Here is a 12216-nt window from a genome sequence, read left to right as displayed (position 1 = left end):
GAGGAGTAGGAGCCTGGCTCTGTCTACAAATGCACTATAGGGGTACAGAATGTCTTGGCAAGTAAATACTAGTCCTGAGAAGAGAGGTGCAGGCTTTCCTTAATGAAGCAGATAGGGCTATCCATTGTCTTCCTCCATGATGACACTCATTAAGTCTCCCATGAGTGACAACAATGACTGAGACAATTATTGAAATTAATTATTTTTATACATGTATAGTGGCATCATTCACAGTGAAGTGATATTGCTAAAGACTAGCTTCTTTACAGCCTATGATACATAGGAGGGGAGCACAACCATGGCCCTCTTTATATTTTCCGAACTGCAGTGTCAAAGGTCATTCACTTCCACTGACCAGGTTTTAGTCAATTTTGTGGTAAATGGATCTAAATGTGTTGGTGACATTGTTCATCCTGGCACTTTATAGACTGCTATGTTTTTCAGCCTGGTGAGCGGAGCACTAGTATGTCTAACTACTGAGTCACATTTGACAAGGATGTTGTCATGTATATTAGTATGTTCAGACTGTCTTAGAAACTTCTGTATACTTTTATGTGATCATGTTGTATTACACTTTATGGGGGGGGGGGGTTAAGTACCTCAGCATAAACAGCTTTGGTGTTAGTGCTGTGACGTGGGGATGTGGTTGTATGGTATAGTGGGGTGGGTTGTAATGGGCCTTGGCAGCCAGAATAGATGAGAAACATGAGAGGTTTGCTTCCAGTTAAAATACATGTATACACCTCTCATAGGCAGTTAGTTTGTGGACTATTACATGTCTAGCCAATAACCAGGAAGCGACCAAAGGTAAAAAGCAAACTCTGTACCCTGTGAGTTAAAGACCTTAACAATTAAGCCAACCCCACAACCAATTTGGGTTTCAGTTTACTTAACACAGCAAAATATTTCTCAGACATTTTTATTCATATTATGCAACATCAAATCTTCAACACTGACTAATTTTAAAAGCTTTTCCACATGTACTCTGCATGTAGGTTTTGGTGATATTAACGTAGAACATTTTTTTTATGAAATGAAGGTGATAGATCAGCATTTTAAATTAAACAGAACATACTTGCTTCACACTAATTTCTACTGTGTAGGAATGCATCTCTGGTTTGTTGAAGTGGTTTCAATCTATAACTGTATAGTTGTTTCAATTAGTAGTACTGTGACTGGAAACGTGAAAGTAAAACATTAAATGTTTTGAAGAAAATCCAGGTGCACTTCCCTTTTTGGTCATTTGGCTCTTGTGATGTTTTCCTGATGCTTTTGTTTTCTTTTCTGCACTTGATCTCTGGCCTCAATCATTTTTGCCAGCTTCCAAGGAGCAGTGCACTGGCTACGAACAATGATGTGAGACACAAGATCAATTTAGCAAGGAAATTATAAGGATTTGTTGCATCCCTGTCCACAATATGCTCTGCCCAAGCCTTTATATCAATTGTTTCTGAGATTCTGTCTGATAAAACTGAAATGATTGTAAAGTTAATGATAGAACAACACCATGTTTAGTCAATGATCAAAAATAATAGTAAACTCACACTGAGCCGTACAAGTTAGTTTGGGTAACATAAGACAAATAACCACTTCCTTGAATTCACTAACTGACAGCAGTAAGACGTTGTCACTTGGCATAAGATAGTTCATACACTGCCTCACAGTAACTAATGCTAAGAGACTGAAAACAGAAGGGGTTGTGGCAAGCTGTGGTCCCATGATGTCTAGTAAATAGACAGGGGAGCTGGTATAATTAGGTTCAGAGTAATGTGCTGGTTAAGATATAATAAATGTAACAGCTAACATCGACATAGTTAAATGGCAGATTAAGATGTAGCAAGGGTGATATAAGTGCAGTGAGGAAAAGTCCCCCAGAAGAACAAATGGATAGTCAGTTTGACATCTATCACAATATGTGCTGCCCAGTAAACACAAATGGAGAATCTGTTATAATGTTCTCAGTACAATATGGCTACACACTCAAAGGAAAATATGTGAACCATTTTAAAGGGAGAGTGTCAAAGATTCGGCATTCTGACCACATTAGTTTTTTTATGGTGGCAATATGCAGTTTGTGTTCTAAAAAACATATAAACATACAAACTGCTTACTTGCCATATATTTTGCAGACAGGGCAGTGGTGCAGTGGTAGTGTTATCACCTCACAGCAAGAGGTTTTCTGGTTCGATTCTTGGCTGGGGTGCCTTCTGTGTGGAGACTGCATGTCCTCCGTGCATTCATGTGGGTTTTCTCCTACATTACAAAGACATGCGTCTGGAGCATTTCTCCCTGGGCCTCTGCTAAAAACTGACTTTGTTCCAAGTTGGACTTTCCTGGTTAACAAATGTTAAATAAATAAACATAGTTTACTCTATTGTCTTTATATTTTAAAGTTTTAGGTTTGCAGAGTGCCCCACTTTGCCTTTTGCTTAAACAGTACCTCTCACAAAGTGACAATCTTCATTCCTACCCCTTACCCATCAATAATTTGAATATTTCTTTTTTGACATTCCTGGGATTGTTTTGATTCCCCAGAAAGCCATGTCTCTTCTTTTTCAGTTCCATTCAGAAAACTCAACAGTCATGGAGTCACAAGGAGATGACTAAAGCATCCGGTAACCTGTAGGTGAAAATGCTTTATTAAGGTTAAGCATTGTCTTCATTCACGTAGACAAAGACAATTTTATAATAAGCAGAAATAGCTCTGTAACTTAAAGTCATTTAGACCAACAATCTGTGCATCATTGTGTATTTTCTGAACAAGATGAAGAATGAAACTCTAATGCATTGCATTATTGATTTATTAGTTAATCATATATTTTATGATGGACAGGAATGCATTATCGTCTGATGTGTCAATAATAACCAGACTGCCACACAACCACATATGAAGTAGTTAAATTACAATGTAGGCATTTTTTTTTGTTTGCTTCTTTTATTTATTTATTGTATTTGGTTGTTTCAGATGGAATCAAAGCCATAACTACTTTTGTGCAGAGGAGAGAAAAAAAAAAAAACGATTTCAGCTTGAGTATAGAAAAAAAGCAGAATTATTGACAAAGCTGAAAATAATGGCGAACAAGCATCCAAAATTAGAGACTCTTAAAACAATTATTCTAATTCATTGAACAGGTTACAGAAGATGTTTTGTAACAACATGCGCTTTTTTTTTTCCTGAATGGTGAGAAACTTGCTGTTTTCTGGTATTTCATGACAGGGAATACATGTTCTAGTGGACAATGTTATTGTTTAGAAAGAAATAGTCTCGTATGGTCAGTAGATTGCTTTCAGCAAGCCTAAATGTAGTGGAACTGTACCGCATCATCACTATACCCTACCTTACAATTCTGTGAAAATGTTGTGTGAAGTATTTAGAGAAATAACCAGCAATAAACCTGCAGGTCCCTGTAATCACCTTCTTCATTGAAATAACAGCAGATGCACCATTCAACAGAAACTTAAACACTGTTCATCTACATATCTCTCAAATGTCCAGACTTTTGCCTCATATTTTTGGTCTTTTCCTCAATCATTGAAGACTGAAATCAGAAAATAATGGCAGACATTTGAGTTTCAGACTTCACACCCTTCAGAACATTCATGCTAATGCAAAACCTGTTATTCTATCAACTTTTTAAGCTTATAAGAGAAACATTTCAAAATTGTCCCTATTTTCTCCGCCTTTGTCCCCCCACTATTTATGGTATTGTCCAAATTTCTTGCTCTAAGATGTTGAAGGATATGTTCATGTAGAGTAGCACTGACTGTAAAATCAATGGCTAACCATACCTTGTTGACAGTCTAACAGGCTAATAGTAAAGAAAATAAAAAATGCAGAATATCATGTGTCTTCTTTTCTTTATATACTTGTCTCCCTTGTTGAGTGAGTTGGGTATTATTTCTGCACATTTACATGTTTGCGTTTCTCAAAGCCTCTACCTCTTTTTGTTTTAAATTTATATTGGTACCCTTTTGCTCTTGTTTCTGTTTCCATATATTGCATGAATGATACCCAGTTCTAAACATGTAGCCCAGATAGACTGACAGTATCCGATCATATCAGAAGAGGATAGCTTGTCATTGTTATGCTAATGATGGCACACAAGTACACTTCTCTGTGGAGCAAGTCCATCCATCTGCACCTCCTTTTTTCCATTTTTGAACAGGAGTTGGGATGTCATTTCAACAGTAACAGTCATCCAAAGCCAATGTTCACACAGCTGGATGGCTAGCCAAATATAAATTCAGTGAGACTGGCAATTTAGCAGATGCCCATCAGTGATTATCCAGTAATCAGTTGAGGAGTAATACCTCCAGGACTGAGCCTATAGTGGTATGTGCTACACTTCGTAATTCATCTGATGCTGTATTTCTTCACTACACTTTCTGTGATGTACCTACAATCCAAAATCTTAGCAAAGTCCTCAGTGTCTACTGCTGCTGTTCAGTCTCCACATGATCATGTGATGAATATCACTTGCATGTAGTACAGGATGTGACATGAACGTCCCTCAGTAGTTCGTGCTCTGGTCCCTTCCTACCTCAGGTTAATAGGCATTACACTGCCAGAGGTAGGAAGGGGCCACAGCCTGAACTACTGAGAGATGTCCGTGTCACATCCTGTACCCATTAACTCATGTTTACTAGCGCAGTGACCAGTTGCATGCAGCTGGTACAGAACTCTTCTGTATGTTTACTTACATATCATTATTAAACATTATTATTAATGCATTGCATAACCTATATGTTTCAGGGAGGGTACTATTAATATGGTTTTAAGCGTTTACTGTTCCTGGACAACTTAATTGTTCTGCATTTTCTACTTCAGGTACTGCCCTCTTCCACCGCAATGGCAGCTCTGAGGATGTAGCTAGAAATATCTGCTATACATACTTTTGTCTGTCATGGGCTCCCAGTTTGGAATTTACAGCTATATTTTAACAACAGCTAATTCAACTGCTCTTAGTACAATATTGACTAATTTCGTTTTCCACTACTTTATATGTAGAAAGCTTTCATCTTTTCTTTTAATTTTCATTCTTACATTTTGTATTCATTCTTTCCTTGTGATATTCTCTGTAAATGTCAGGTTCAGTCTGAATGTTTGACATTGTCTTTAAAATATGTGCTAGGCAATGGCTGAATAGGCAGACACTGGATATGAAATGAGCGAATGACTGCCCGCAAATGGTTATGAGGTTTAGTTGCACCATTAGGCAGACAAAACAAGCTGCGTTTCATTTTCTTCTGTTATAGTATAGATATCCATAGAGGTTCATAGGTAAGTACTAGGCAAGCTGCCCTTGCAGGTCATTTTAAGCATAACTAATTTCCCTTTTGGTGCTTGACTTAAACTATCATATTTGGTGTTGAGTGGCTTTACCCCTCCCATGGCTGATAATTATATATTACCTCTGATGAGAATAACTGGGATCATACCACAGATAATTAGAGAGGACCCATGCATGGGATGAAGATTTCAGGAATGGCATCTGTCCATTAGTAGTACAGGGTGAAGTCCTGGAGTAGTTTTTCTGTTTCCCATCCATAGATCTAAGCTGTCCGTGAAGATAGACAAGAGAAGGACTTTGTTTTATGTGGATGGGGAGTCTATTCCATAGCAGCAGCATCCTCTGTGAAAAGTACGTGACCTTCCAAACCATTCTGTTGATATTGCAGAAGAGGTTTAGATCCCTAGACTAAGTATTTCTGATTCCATTTGACTTGGTGACATGCAGTAAATCCATCAGTATTGGGTGAGACGATACCTTGCATGCCAGACACAGGTCACCTCTTAGCAGTCTGTAGGATTCCAAGTATATTTATTTATGTATTTATTTATTTGCATGTTTGTTTGTTTACTGACATTTGATTACCGGGAAAGTCCGACTAAGAAGAAGCCCATTTTCTGCAGAGGTCAGGGAGAAAAGCTTCAAATTATTACAAAACATTTTAAGAACAATAATTTTACAGTCTTTGAAAATAGTACAAAAACATCTGTAGTTTAAATAATTATAACAAAGTAGGCAATAAAAACATTGCTTAAGAATTGATACAAGTTATATGACAATCATTTAATATTTAGAAAAAATGTAGATAGTTTGTAGAGAAATTAAAGGTAAGTTAGTATAATGCAAACAGGAGCTGCAATATGAAGTGAGGGGAAAAAACTGACATATGGTATATTTAGAGAGAAAGGCAGGGAAGAGAATCTGATGGAAGTTAGGAAGTAAGTGAAGAAGGGAGAGTAAGGAGGTATAAGGAATGAAAAGGTACTTGTTCACATTTAGGGATATGGTTTATCCTGGTTTTGAGCAAAAACAGAGCCAGATTTTAGCTACAAAGTCTTTCAGAGTGGTTTTGAAAGATGAGAGGGAGGGTATTGACCTGATGGATACAGGTAAGGAGTTCCAGGGCTTAATAACCTTGTACGAGTACAGACAATCCCCAGCAGATTTGATAGGTTTGTAAACAGGGGTTTTTGGTCACTGGCTCGCAATGACCAACTGAGAACATAGTTGTATAGAATATTTTTAGTGCTGGACAGGTAACTGGATGCTGCATAATTGCAGATCTCTAAAATTTCTCTTTCCTTTTAGTAATAAGGAAAATCTCTGATTTCAGTCTATTTTTCAGTATCTTTAACGAAATCAATGTTCTGTGTATAATTTCCTGTCTGTCCTTTAGTCTTATATATCATCTATGTAAATTTTCATTCCTGCATATGTAAGCTGTATTCTCTTGTTGTAACAATACTTTGAATCTTGCAATTTAAATATGTACTTCTATTGTGTATTGGAGCTTTTCTCCTCGGGCCTCTACTGAAAACGGATATGTATCCAGTTAGACCAGCCCGGTTAACAAATGTAAAATAAATAAAATAAATAAATTATAAGTAGTAAGACGTTGTGCATATGTTAGTTGATGAGGCAGTTCTAACCGATTTAGGCTTTTCAGTGTTATATAGTGATGGGTTCTGAAAGGGGTATTTGCTGCAAATATAACAGCTTTGTTACAGCACTGCTCACATTTTAATTTATGTGAAGCCTGTTGGTTGCTAAGGATGGGAGCACCATAAAAAGAGTGGGGAGGAGATAAGTAGCAGCAAGTGCAGTTTTAGTTGCATCAGTGAGAACATTTTTGGCTGTATATAGCATCCCTACTTTTGGATGAGTTTTTCTTATGCAATTTGTTATATGCAGGTCAAAAGTAAGATCATCATCCACTATCACACCTATTCATTTGCTATGAGAAGTGACTTTTATGGTTGTATTATCAAGAGAGAGGGCATTAAATTTATTTTTTTCATGAGAAAGAGATTTGGGCTCAAAAAGTAGTAGTTTGTTTTTTTTTTGGGGGGGGGGTGAGCATGATTTGTGAATAATGAAGCCATGTTTCAGTGGCTGTTAAAGCTTCCTGAGTAATTTTTTTGGAGGTGTGCCATGTTGTCAGATGTGCAAATGAGAGTGGAATCAACTGCATATTATATTAGGGTGGCCTGTTGTGTGGATGTATAGATGGCATTGGTAAAAATATTAAAGAGGCGGGGACCAAGGATAGAGCCTTGTTGTACACCAATGGTGACTGGGAGGTATGGAGACAGGGTGGAGTGCCATTTTACTGATTGATACCTACTGGAAAGGTAGCTTTTGAGCCACAGAAGGGTGGGCTGGGAGAGACCTAGAAAGGGCATTTGAAGTAGATGTTTGCTGTGACAAAGACTGTCAAAGGCATTAGACATTTTATTTTATTTATTTGTTTTACATTTGTTGACCGGGCTAGTCTATCTGGATATATGCCCATTTTCAGTAGAGGCCAGGGGACAAAAGCTCCAAACAGGATTATACAAAGTGAAATAAAGATCGTATGCATCTACTTAATGAGAGACATTACGAAAATACATTAATATGTAAAAACAAAAAAGAAAAAAAAAACACTTTACCATACATTTAGTTGAAGTTAGTAGGTGAGAGCAGAAAAAAAGAGAAAAAGAAATAATTATACTGGAATAGGTGTAGAGAGATTAAGAGCAGTTAAAGTAACTATAGAAGACAGATATAGTAGATTTAGAGCAGTATATCAGATAGAGAGAGAAAGCGAAGCAAATAGCTAGTATCTATCAAATCTGTTATGTACATAAATAGCAACAGTTCTTGGGATAACATGTAATGTCTAAAGGGCTAGTTTATATTATGATGTAGTTCAGGAAGGAATAGAAAAAGGTGAAATTAAGCTAGAGAAATTGTAATGCTTCATTAACATATAGAGAAGGAAATATGAAACAGATATAATTGTTGAAGTAGGTTTAGAGGTAGTTTAGCAAGAGCAGAGGGTATTAATCTGGTTTAGTACATGTACATAACCATTGAGATTTAAGGAAGGCTCTTACTTGGCTCATGAAAAGTGGTGTAGATGTAAGGGAAGTTAGATTCTTTGGAAGCTTATTCCAAGTGTTTCCAACAAAGTTAGTAAAAAGGCAGTCACCAGATTTGCTATTGGATTTGTGAGTGGCTACTAGTAACCTGTTAGCTGAACGTAGAGTTTTAAGATTTTTATAAGGACTAATAAGGTTACAGAGTACAGGGGTATTAGTGGGATGGTATAGGACCTTGTGAGTGATAATAAGTTGTTGAAGAAGAACCTGATTTTCAAATTCCAGCCATCCTAGCTGTTTCAGATTTTGGCAATGGTGGGTTTGAAAAGGGGAGCCAGTGGAAAATCTGGCGATATTATTAAAGGAGGTTGCCAGTTTGTTTAGATTAATTCTGGATAGGTTGGTATAAATGGGAGAGGTGTAGAGTGGGGTGGAGATTAGATGGGTTTGTGCAGTAGTAGTTCTGGCAGAGGGTGTAAGCAAGGGTTTAAGCCTATAGAGGAAACCAAGTTTTCTATTAACTGCTTTGATGGTTAAGTTTATGTGAGTGTCATAGTTAAGATTATGGTCAATTGTTACACCTAAGAGTTTGGTGGTTGTCTCGGGTGCACTGTGAAATAGATAGGGGTAAACTTCTGTGTGGGAGTGAACAGTAATAGTTTTGTTTTTTTTTGGGGGTTGAGGAGGAGACGATGTTGATGGAACCAATTTTCAACTAAGATAAGTACTTTTTGGGTACTGGACTGGAATTCAGCCAAAGAGACTGCAGCACAGATTAATGTGGAGTCATTGGCATATTGTATGCAGTTGGTTTGTGGAAGGGTAGTTTTCAGATCATTAATAAAGATAGAAAAGAGGAGAGGTCCCAGAATGGAGCCTTGTGGGACACCTAGAGTGATTGGGAGTTGAGTGGATAAGTTATTGTCCCAGAGGACTGCCTGTTGTCTGTTACCTAGATAGGACTTAAACCATTTGGGTGCCTGAGTATCTAAGGAAAGAGATTGTAGTTTATCTAACATTAATTGATGATTCACCATATCAAAGGCTTTAGAGAGGTGAAAAAGAGAGCAGAGGAAAGCAAGTTGTTCTTACGATTTTTATTAATACAGTCAGAGAAGGATAAGAGTGCAGTTGTAGTGCTGTGGAATGGCCTAAAGCCATGCTGGCAGTCAGCCAGTAGATTGTTTTGGAGAAGATGATCAAGTAGTTGCTGGTGGATACATTTCTCCATGATTTTTGCTAAAGGAGAAGTAGGGCTATAGGTCGGAAGTTAGACATTTCAGTTGAGGTACAATGGAATTATATGGGAGACTTTCCAGAGGGAAGGGATGGAACTTTCAGTAATGGTTCTATTTATTAAGATGGAAATAGGGTAGGCTAGTATGCCAGCTGCCATTTGGAGATATTCGGCTGGGAGGAGGCCAGCTGCCGATGTACAAGGTTTCAGTTTATGAAGAAGTGTATGGATAAGTGAAGTTGGAACTGGTTGTAGATTCAATGCAGGGGGTTTATTGGCTGAGTGCGCTATAGTGGCACCACTCAAAACTGCAATACAGTTCAAATGTTATTTTATAGATAGCATAGCATCTCTAGACATGTCTAGAAATAAGAAAGAAACTAGTTTGATGTTATCTCTAGCTTTATTCATGGTATATATATATATATATATATATATATATATATATATATATATATATATATATATATATATATATATATATATATATGGGTTCATGTCTATGGATCGACAACTTACTATATCGACATCCACTTCACCGACATCTAAAATAATCGACACTGCAAATCACGGACATTTAACAGGTAAGAGATTTAAATTTCGCTAATCATGCTTACCATGTTTTAGTAAGTATGGCAGTGTTATGCATGTCTGGTAGGCATGATTAGCTAAATTTAAATCTCTTACCTGTTAAATGTCCGTGATTTGCGGTGTCGATTATTTTAGATGTCGGTGAAGTGGATGTCGATATAGTAAGTTGTCGATCCATAAACATGAACCCATATATATATATATATATATATATATATATATATATAGGTTAGAGGAGCAGTTCTAGTACTATTAGAAAGATGGAAACCATGTTGCATAGAGGATAGGAGTTCTTCCTGCAGGTGATAATCTACCAATTGTTTTTGAATACATTTTTCAAGTATTTTGGTGAGGGGTGATACGACTGCTATAGGTTTGAAGTTATTAATATCTGTTGAATTTCCTGTTTTGTGTAGAGGGATAATTTGTGACTTTTTCCAGAGGGAGGGAATTTAGGATTCCTGGATTGACCTATTTATAAGGATTGAGACATGATAGGCAATGATATTGGCTGATATTTTTAGGTTCTCGCTTGGAAGGTCATCAGTTGAAGAAGAATAAGTTTGTTTAAGAGTAGTTTTATATAGGATGTGGGCACAGGTTTGAAGGTGAAAGTGGATGTGGTGATACATGGCTGCTGGGCATGGTTGGGATTAGATGTTAAGGAATCCTTGGCTAGAGATGCTATGCTATCTATAAAATAACATTAGAACTATATTGCAGTTTTGAGTGGTGAGTTATCAGGAGAGGGGTTTGGGTTTAATTTTTGGCCATAATGTAAGATTTCTTTAATGGATGTCGAAAATTTTTTAGGGCTATATTTACTGCCATTCTGAAAATTATTATAGTATAGTTTTTTGTCTTCATTTATTTGCTTTTTAGCATGAATGCAAAGCATTCTGAAGTTTTTAAGATATTGAGGTGTTTTATATTTTTACAATTTTTCCATGCTTTTTCTCTATCCTGCATTAGCATTCTACTCTTTTTGGTAAGTCAAATTGCATTATTTGTTTTTAGTCCCTTCCTTCTAGGAGATGCAAGGCTATTTAGGATATTAGAAAAGTTGTACTGAATTCATTTACAGCATCATCTAAGGGAAGGATTTTTAATAAATTCTAGTTAATAGATGATAGTGTAGTAATGAACATTTCTGTGTTAAACATGGAAAGGTTGCATGTTGTTTTATAAATATGCTTCTTTAACTGGATGTGTAAGATGTCCGGTCGAATAGACCTGGAAATGATCACCGAGAAAGTCTGACATTATACCTGTGGTGGCATATTTGTTAGGGTCTGATGCTAGTATCCAGTCTAATAAGAAATTTGATGTTTTTCTATAATGTGTGGGACCATTAATTAGTTGAGTGAAACCATTTAAGTTCAAGCTAGATGCAGGGGCCTTAGAGTTTATGTCCAACCAATTCACATTCACACCACCTAGTAGTATTTTTTCTTGTGGAAATGTTATGGATATCCAATGCAGGATATCTTCCAGTATAGCTGCACTGTCACCTGGAGGGATGGAAAGGACAGTAATACATATTTGTTTATAACAAAAAGCAATAAGAAGTCTGCTGAACTGAATGTGGTATTGGTTTATCTGAAAGGGGAAATGTGATAGGTGTTTGGAAACATTGAAGCAATACCACCACCTTTCCTCTTTATATGGTCATTGTGGATGATAATACAGCCAGGAGGTATAGCTCCAGAGTTATTTATACTGGGTTTAAGCCAAGTTTCAGTTACAGCGAGAACATCAAGCTTATGTTGGGTAATCCAGGCATGTAGTTCAGCAGTTTTATTTCTTGTGCTTCTAACATTTATTGCAGCAAAAAATAGATCAACAGGGTTGGGGATTGGCTGCTGCTGGGTTACAGAAGTTTGTGGGAGACAATTATGTTTGTGTTCCTTGTGATAGATATGGCCAGGATTAGGGTGTATATGTCGTCCTGAAAGGATTTTAGTATATATATATATATATATATATATATATATATATATATATATATATATAT

Source organism: Protopterus annectens, chromosome 1.part1 (genome assembly GCF_019279795.1).
Source record: "Protopterus annectens isolate FY-2018-M chromosome 1.part1, PAN1.0, whole genome shotgun sequence".
In the NCBI taxonomy this organism is placed as follows: Eukaryota; Metazoa; Chordata; order Ceratodontiformes; family Protopteridae; genus Protopterus; species Protopterus annectens.
This window is presented reverse-complemented; position numbering follows the sequence as displayed.